This window comes from Chelonoidis abingdonii, chromosome 2 (genome assembly GCF_003597395.2).
Source record: "Chelonoidis abingdonii isolate Lonesome George chromosome 2, CheloAbing_2.0, whole genome shotgun sequence".
In the NCBI taxonomy this organism is placed as follows: domain Eukaryota; kingdom Metazoa; phylum Chordata; order Testudines; family Testudinidae; genus Chelonoidis; species Chelonoidis abingdonii.
In genome coordinates this window covers 82,163,280-82,171,182 of record NC_133770.1, presented here as the reverse complement: position 1 = coordinate 82,171,182, position 7,903 = coordinate 82,163,280, and positions in this window count along the sequence as shown.

The window sequence follows — 7,903 nt, the reverse complement described above, 5'->3', positions numbered from 1 at the left end:
AGGGAGGGGAAAATCTCTTTGTGTTAGAGTTACAAAGCTTGCATTTGCAGGGACTCTGAGTGAGGGTGAGAGAAATCTGATCTCTCTGTGTTTGTGTTTCAAAGAATTGAAGCAGGGTAATCTCCTAGAGTACCCAGGGCGGGAAGATCTGGGAGGAGGTAAAGAGGGCGAAGGGAAGTGGGTTATTTCCCTTTGTTGTAAGACTCAGGGCATCTGAGTCTTGGGGTTCCCCAGGGAAGGTTTTGGGGAGACCAGAGTGAGCCAGACACTGGAATTTCTGGTTGGTGGCAGCGCTATCAGATCTAAGCTGGTAATTAAGCTTGGAGGGTTCATGCAGGCACCCACATTTTGGATGCTAAGGTTCATAATTGGGACTTATGCTATATGACAGAGGCCCTGTTCTAGCAGTTGAATGTAACTGTTCCTTTCCTCTAATTTAATTTTTGCACAGATAAGCATCCCTGCTGATGGACTCTGCATCTCTGGGTATTTAAAACAAAGAATGTGAAAATAAGCTGTCTTCCAAGTGGGCCAGTTACAGACTTGTCAAAGAGTTTGATTTCACATCTTTATATTGAAGCCAGCCTAGGGGCTTAATTTTACATAGCTACCTAGGAGGCCAGGGATTTAGTGTTTTGTTCTCTCCACTCAAGTTATCCTAATACAAAATATACTGTGTGTTAACTGAAGATATTTCTGACATAATAAAATGAACATTTTTAAAGGTTTATTATTGGTTTAAACTAACAGCTGAAAGTCTGTGCCGTTGCACAGGTGTAACAGTTCGCCAAGTAATCCACCCTCTGTGCAGTCACCCTCATACAATCAATAAAATTGTTGCATGCAAATTATCTGTAGCATAAAGGTGGTGAGTGGTTGAGTTGCCTCTGATGTCACAAAGATCTAGGACTTTTGGCATGGCATAGACACATGCCTTACTGTACCTGTACAGGTGTAATTTATATATTAAAAAGGCAGAGAACTTCAAAACTGAATGGTAAACGACTGCCAATATCAGTGATGACTGAACCTGGTGATAGTCTAAACAAAAAGAGCTCTCAATCATGAATATAGCTGGTTCCATCGCTTTGTACTGACTACACAGACATTCCAGTCAACAGAGAGACAATCCTAGACTCTTACTGTTTAGATAAATAGCTCTTCTGTGGCTGGACTTTAAACAATAGTATAAAATAGGGTTGTACTAAAAACACACTATTGCCAAAAGGTTTATGCTATAAATCCAGTAAGCTGCCAGGCTGCAGTGATTATGGGATAAGTGCCCTCTCTCCACTTTTCCCTACTAATATTTTGTTCAATATTTTCATTAATAAGCGGGAGGATGGCATGGACTGCACCCTCAGCAAGTTTGCAGATGACACTAAACTGGGAGGAGTGGTAGATATGCTGGAGGGTAGGGATAGGATACAGAGGGACCTAGACAAATTGGAGGATTGGGCCAAAAGAAATCTGATGAGGTTCCAGAAAGACAAGTGCAGAGTCCTGCACTTAGAACAGAAGAATCCCATGCGCTGCTACAGACTAGGGACTGAGTGGCAAGGCAGCAGTTCTGCAGAAAAGGACGTAGGGGTTACAGTGGACGAGAAGCTGGATATGAGTCAACAGCATGCCCTTGTTGCCAAGAGGGCTAACGGCATTTTGAGCTGTATATGTAAGAGCACTGCCAGTAGATCAAGGGACATGATCATTCCCCTCTATTCAGCATTGGTGAGGCCTCATCCGGAGTACTATGTACAGTTTTGGTTCCCACACTACAAGAAGGATGTGGAAAAACTGGAAAGAGTCCAGCAGAGGGCAACGAAAATGATCAGGGGGCTGGAGCACATGACTTATGAGGAGAGGCTGAGGGAACTGGGATTGTTTAGTCTGCAGAAGAGAAGAATGAGGCAAGATTTGATAGCTGCTTTCAACTGCCTGAAAGGGGGTTTCAAAGAGGATGGATCTAGACCATTCTCAGTGGTACCAAATGACAGAACAAGCAGTGGGGGAGGTTTAGGTTGGATATTAGGAAAAACTTTTTTACTAGGTGGGTGATGAAGCACTGGAATGGGTTATCTAGGCAGGTGGTGGAATCTCCTTCCTTAGAGGTTTTAAAGGTCAGGCTTGACAAAGCCCTGGCTGGGATGATTTAGTTAGGCAGTGGTCCTGCTTTGAGCAGGGGGTTGGACTAGATGACCTCGTGAGGTCTCTTCCAACCCTGATATTCTCTGATTCTATGAATGCTGTGAGGATCAGAGTCACTGAGCTGCAATGATGGGTGGCACTGGGGTTAGGAGCAGATCAGGGTTGCCAATTATCATATTTGGTACTTTTCTTCAAGCCCCAGCTTCTGGAGTCATGTGATTATGAGAATCTTTTGGCTTTCATTTAAAGAAAAACATTTTTAGCACTCATGGTTATAGGGAAAAGCTTATAAACTCCAAGGGCTCAAATTCCAGAAGACAAATACCCCCCCCTCCCAAAATGTATTATTTTTAAAAACTACATGATTTGGAGGGGTCTGATTCACTAGTTTGAATGATTGGGGTTGGTGACATGAGCACTGCCTCCTTTCCCTTCATCCCCAACCTCTGAGGATCAGCAAAGGAGGGATATGTCAGAACTGCCATAGCAATGAGTCAATTCATACTTCAGTGTACTGTATACTGGTAACCAAAGCTAATGCTTCAGCCTTGCGTAAAAGCTACAAGCTGGGGGCTCACCTTGCTCCCAGTTAAGTCAATTGAAATATTACCATTCACTTCAACAGAGGCAGTAGCAATTTCAGGAAAAAGATTACATCACTTCATAAATAACTATGTAGCTCTCACAAAGCAGTTTTCATCCATAGATCTCAATGCACTTTGCAAAGGAAGCCAGTAGCACAATCTCCAATTTATAAACAGACAACTGAGGCACAGAGGGATTAAATGACTTGATCAAAGTCATCCATTAGGCCAGTGGCAGAGGTGGGGCTAGAACCCTGGTCTCTTGCATCTTACTGGTAACAAATGTATTAGCCAGATTTCCTCTTCACCAGTGCTTCCTTTTCACTGTAGCAGAGAACATGTTCTGTGACAAGAGGAAGTTCCTTTTGAGTAAGTCACTGTACAGGAACTCAGATCAGGATTTGAGTGCCACTACTGCTACCAACCATTTGAGAATTAGGGCAAGTTATTTAATTTGTGCCTTAGTTCCCCATCTGTAAAATGGGGATAATATTACTTTTCCCCCCACCCTTTATCGGTCTTTTGCATTTAAAAACTGTAAGAGCTTTATGGGAGATACTGTCTTGCACGTGTGTTTGTACAGTACATAAAACAAGGGAGCCCCGTTTGGCTGGGATCTCTAGGTACCACCATAATAAATATGAAAGTAAAGGAAGGGGATTTTTCAAGACCATCTTTGGAAGATGCTATCCCTATAGTTGAGGGGTTTAATCCCCTTTTACCTCAGTTCCAGAGACTTCATCAGTAGCACCATAGTCTCTCAGATTTTTATATCGCTGCCCATCACCATAGTATGGGTACCTTCCACATAAAACCAATAGCAAGAACGAAGTCCTTGGTTGATTTCATGGAGGCTCTGGCACGCCTCCATTTTTAGGATTAAAAAAAAAATCCATTTGGGATAGGAGTTTTGATTTTTTTTTTTTCTTTTAGATGGTGGGGGTCTAGGGCTCAAAGTGTGTTAATGTTGTGAGTGCCCTTCTTAAACTGGAAAGGCCTTTTTGATGAGAAAGGTTTTGCAACATTTCCTAAAGACAGTCAGGACTCCAGATCCACCTAATCTCTGCTGGAAGTTTCTCCCAAAAATTGGATCCCCTGAATCAAGAGTGCTTTGTCCTCAGCTCTCAAATGCTTCATCCTGGTCCACTTCATCCAGTGATCTTCACTGTCCCAGAGGAATGCAACTGTCAAAGCGGTTCATAGATCAAAATTCGGTCTTTAATGTAGCTGGGGGGAGGGAGGGGGCTTGATCCATTAATTGATTTGAAGATTAGGACCAAAGCTTAAACTGGTATTAGAAGCTAAGTGGGAGCCAGGGGAGGGATGTGAAAGCATCAGGTCCATGTTCATAATGGCCTAGACCACGGTCAGTAACCTTCAGCGTCCGGCCTATCAAGGTAATCCGCTGGCGGGCCGCAAGACATTTTGTTTACATTTGACCATCCATAGACATGGCCCCCCGCAGCTCCCAGTGGCTGTGGTTCGCCATTCCCAGTCAATAGGAGCTGTGGGAAGTGGGTGGCCAGCAGATCCTGGGCCACTTCCCGCAGCTTCCATTGGCTGGGAACTGCGAACCACAGCCACTGGGAACTGCGGAGGGCCATGCCTATGGATGGTCAATGTAAACAAAATGTCTTGTGGCCCACCAGCGGATTACCTTGATAGGCCACATGCTGAAGGCTGCCGACCCTTGGCCTAGACTATTGAAGGAGGTGAGCAGTTGTATTTTGTGAAGACCTTTAGATTCACCTTCAGACAAAGTGAATTACAGTAATCCAGCCTTGACATGACACATGCCTGGAACACTGTAGAGAGGGCATTGTCCAGGAGGAAGAGATGCATCATCCTAGAAAGCTGGGGATGAAAGCAGGAATTTTTTGGATACTGATGCTACCTAGTCATCCAAGCTTAGTAAATAGTCAAACAGGACCCCAAGGCTTTGCACCACTCTAACAAATGGGGACTGTATTTCTAGACAATGTCTCAGCTAGTTCTTGAAAGCATTTCCCCTTTCTGACCAGCATCATTTCACTACTAAAGGAATTAACAAGTTTATTTGTTCTATTGGTGCAGATAGGAACTAAGTTTTTATTTTAAAGCTTTACATTATTTTCTTCTGAACAGTTTTTACAGTGTAGGCTTTGTGTAGCAGCTACGAGTCTGGTGAAGTGAAAAAGAATCAAGCTCCCACTAAATGTGACATCATAATAAATCTTCAGATTAAATTATCATTTTCCCGGAGCTTGACGTTAAGATTTCAGTAAAAACCTCAGAAGTCACCGTTTTTTGGACTTCAGTTGCACTACAATCCCATATATACACATGGCATCACTGCCCTTTTATAGAGCCTGGAACACCAGCAGCTTTTCTTTGCATCCAAATACGATACACAAATTGAAGTCCAGAGGCTGGCTGCAAGAAAAAAAAAATTCTGCACGCACTGGGACTTGGGACACTCAGCAGACTGTGGTTCAATATCTCTAATCCTTCAACCAACCCATGAACATCCCTAAGAGATTAAGCTGCAGAGGGCATGAACATCGTTCACCAGACTCCTCTAAGGACCTGGCCAAGTGAGCAAGCTCTACTTCTGCCAACCCCAGCCACCTTTGTTACTGTGAATTACACCTCTTTTAATGAGATAAGTACTGTCTCCCCAGGACAGTAGCTGTTCACCAAACAGACTCCCTCTGGTATCCAGGTCATCTTCTCAGATCACTCCTCTTGGCGGCCAATTTTTAATTAAGACTGATCATCTCTGTTGCAAAGGCTGTGTTGGAGTGCTTGCTCACTACACCCCTGCAGAAGCAAAGAGCTCATGTCTCTCAGAAGGCAGTGGTATTTTCTACTATTTTGAAAAGCTACATCATAGATAGGGTGGGCCAAATACATGGAGATGTTTATCTTTGTGGGCTATTACAGACTAATATTGCACAGCCACCTCCTGAGTGCCTCCTCATGGACACAGGTCACTCTGGAATGCCCTGCTCTGTTTCTCCCACTCTTTAGGGTCCTTTAAGAGGTCATAAGTCATTCAAACAAGCCCCACAAAGAATCACATTTCTTTAGTCCTCTTTTACAAACTGTCCTTCTAGGCCCCCCAACTCTAATTCAGTGTCTCTCTCCCCAGATGAATCCAAAAAACAACACAAAGCACAAGCTCAAGAGTCTTTATCTCAGCTGGCCTTTACCATCTCTCCCAGGCCTTCCTGCCTGGAGAGCTTTCTCCTGGTACTTCTGTTTTTGCCCTACTGAATCAGGTCCCTACAGGAGCCTTCTTGCTCCCTACAGCATCTACAAACATAGTTACAGTATCCCAGGCTGCCCCCCTTTACAACTTCCTGCTCTTCTTAGCCTGAAAGAACCTGATTCAATCCAGGTGGGACCCATCCTGTAAGGGGCTATTTTAGCTCCAGGCTCACCAGCCCATGTTGCACAGACCGACTCAATCCTTTTATGAGAACCATATCAGACTGACCATTTACCATACAGCATGTAATGGGTGTACTGACAATTGCAAGTTAGTGCACAAATGAATACCAAATAATTGGAAGGTTATTTGGCTGAAGCCAAATAATGGATAGATCCATAAATGAAAGACACAGGTATTACATTTGTCACTTCATTGATGCTATTCAAAACACCAACATATTTGGTACTAACAATTTATACAAATATAACACCAGAAAGTCTATGTAAGTTGAAACTATTATGTCGTCTTCCAATCTGTTTTAAACGCAACTAAGAAAACATGTTTTGCTAAAAGCCACTGACGAGGCTAGTTACTTTATCTTTGCAAAATACAGTCTCTGTGCCTCTGTACAACCCAGACTCATTGCTGGCCTTTGTTCTAATAAATGTGCTAACAGTAGAAATGGAGAGAGCCAACATGTACTTACGCTTTGAATCAACTGCACCTCTGGGAGGCCAAGATCTTTTTGCAGAATGCATAACTGAGAAGTCATTGCACTAAAGTGCTTGAAATTGCTCACAATTTTTCTTCCTAATAACAAGCATAATCAGACAACTCATTTGCTGGAAAATCCATTGTTAATGCACAGCAGCACTGAACGAAGGAAAACCAGTCAACAATGGAAAATTCCGCTTTCCAAAATGTCTTGCACATATTAGAAGTGGTATCACAGGCCATCATTTGCAATTAAAATGGTATAATTTTCTGTGTCTGCAGCATTTTTTAAGGCAGTCTTGTTTTGGAACCTTCCTTCAGAAGATTCACTACCCAGAAAAACAATTCATTTTAGTTGCATGTTATCCAGTGTCCAGTAAGAACAATATTTTCTGAAGTCGACAGATCTGTGGTAAATTATTTTTTTTTCTGAAGATTTACTCTCAGTATTTATTTTCTTGCAAGCTTTCAGATACACATCAAGAATAACTCTTCCAGTAAAATACTTCCTTGGTGACATCTTATAGCTCCAATATGTTCAAATGCATGAACTTAATATTCCAAACAACAGAAAAAGGTTGTCAGGTCTAATCATTTCTCTGATTTCATGGTGAACAGCATGTGCAGATTGGCTATTGTGAGACTAAGCCCGCATCTTTTCCCACACATTGGCATATGGTTTACTGACATTTGTAGATGTATAAGTTGAGTTAATTACATTTTCAGGCCAATATTCATAGCTTTTATGTTGTTTCCATTCAAGCTGTGCATATTCAGTAGGGGGTTAAGCAGAGTGATAATTACTTAACACCAAAGTACCTCTGTGTTTGCAGAACCACAGGACACCACAAGGGAACCCAATCTATAAACAGATTTAGTTACCAAGGTTAACACAAAGCCTCCCATTATGGGCCTGTTTTCTCCTTCGAATGCATGGTTATTTTTCTAATTGTTTTCTGTTTTAAATTTTGCCTGAAACAGATCTAGCTAGGAGCACCTCACTGGATAAGTTTAAGCAAGCTAGATCAAGCAGCCCATTGAGATTAATGGGGACAGGAAGGAAGTCATCTCCCCATAATCGGGTCAACAAAATAGCAGTCCTGCTTGATTGACAAGAACTGGAGTAGCAAGATGAATAACACATGATCATTAAAAGTGCTGCATAGCAATTTCTCAGCATGATAGGTGAGAAAGATACCATGGATATATATTTTAAAATCCTGTTACTCACCTTATCCTCATTCCTCCCCCCCCCCCACTATTAACC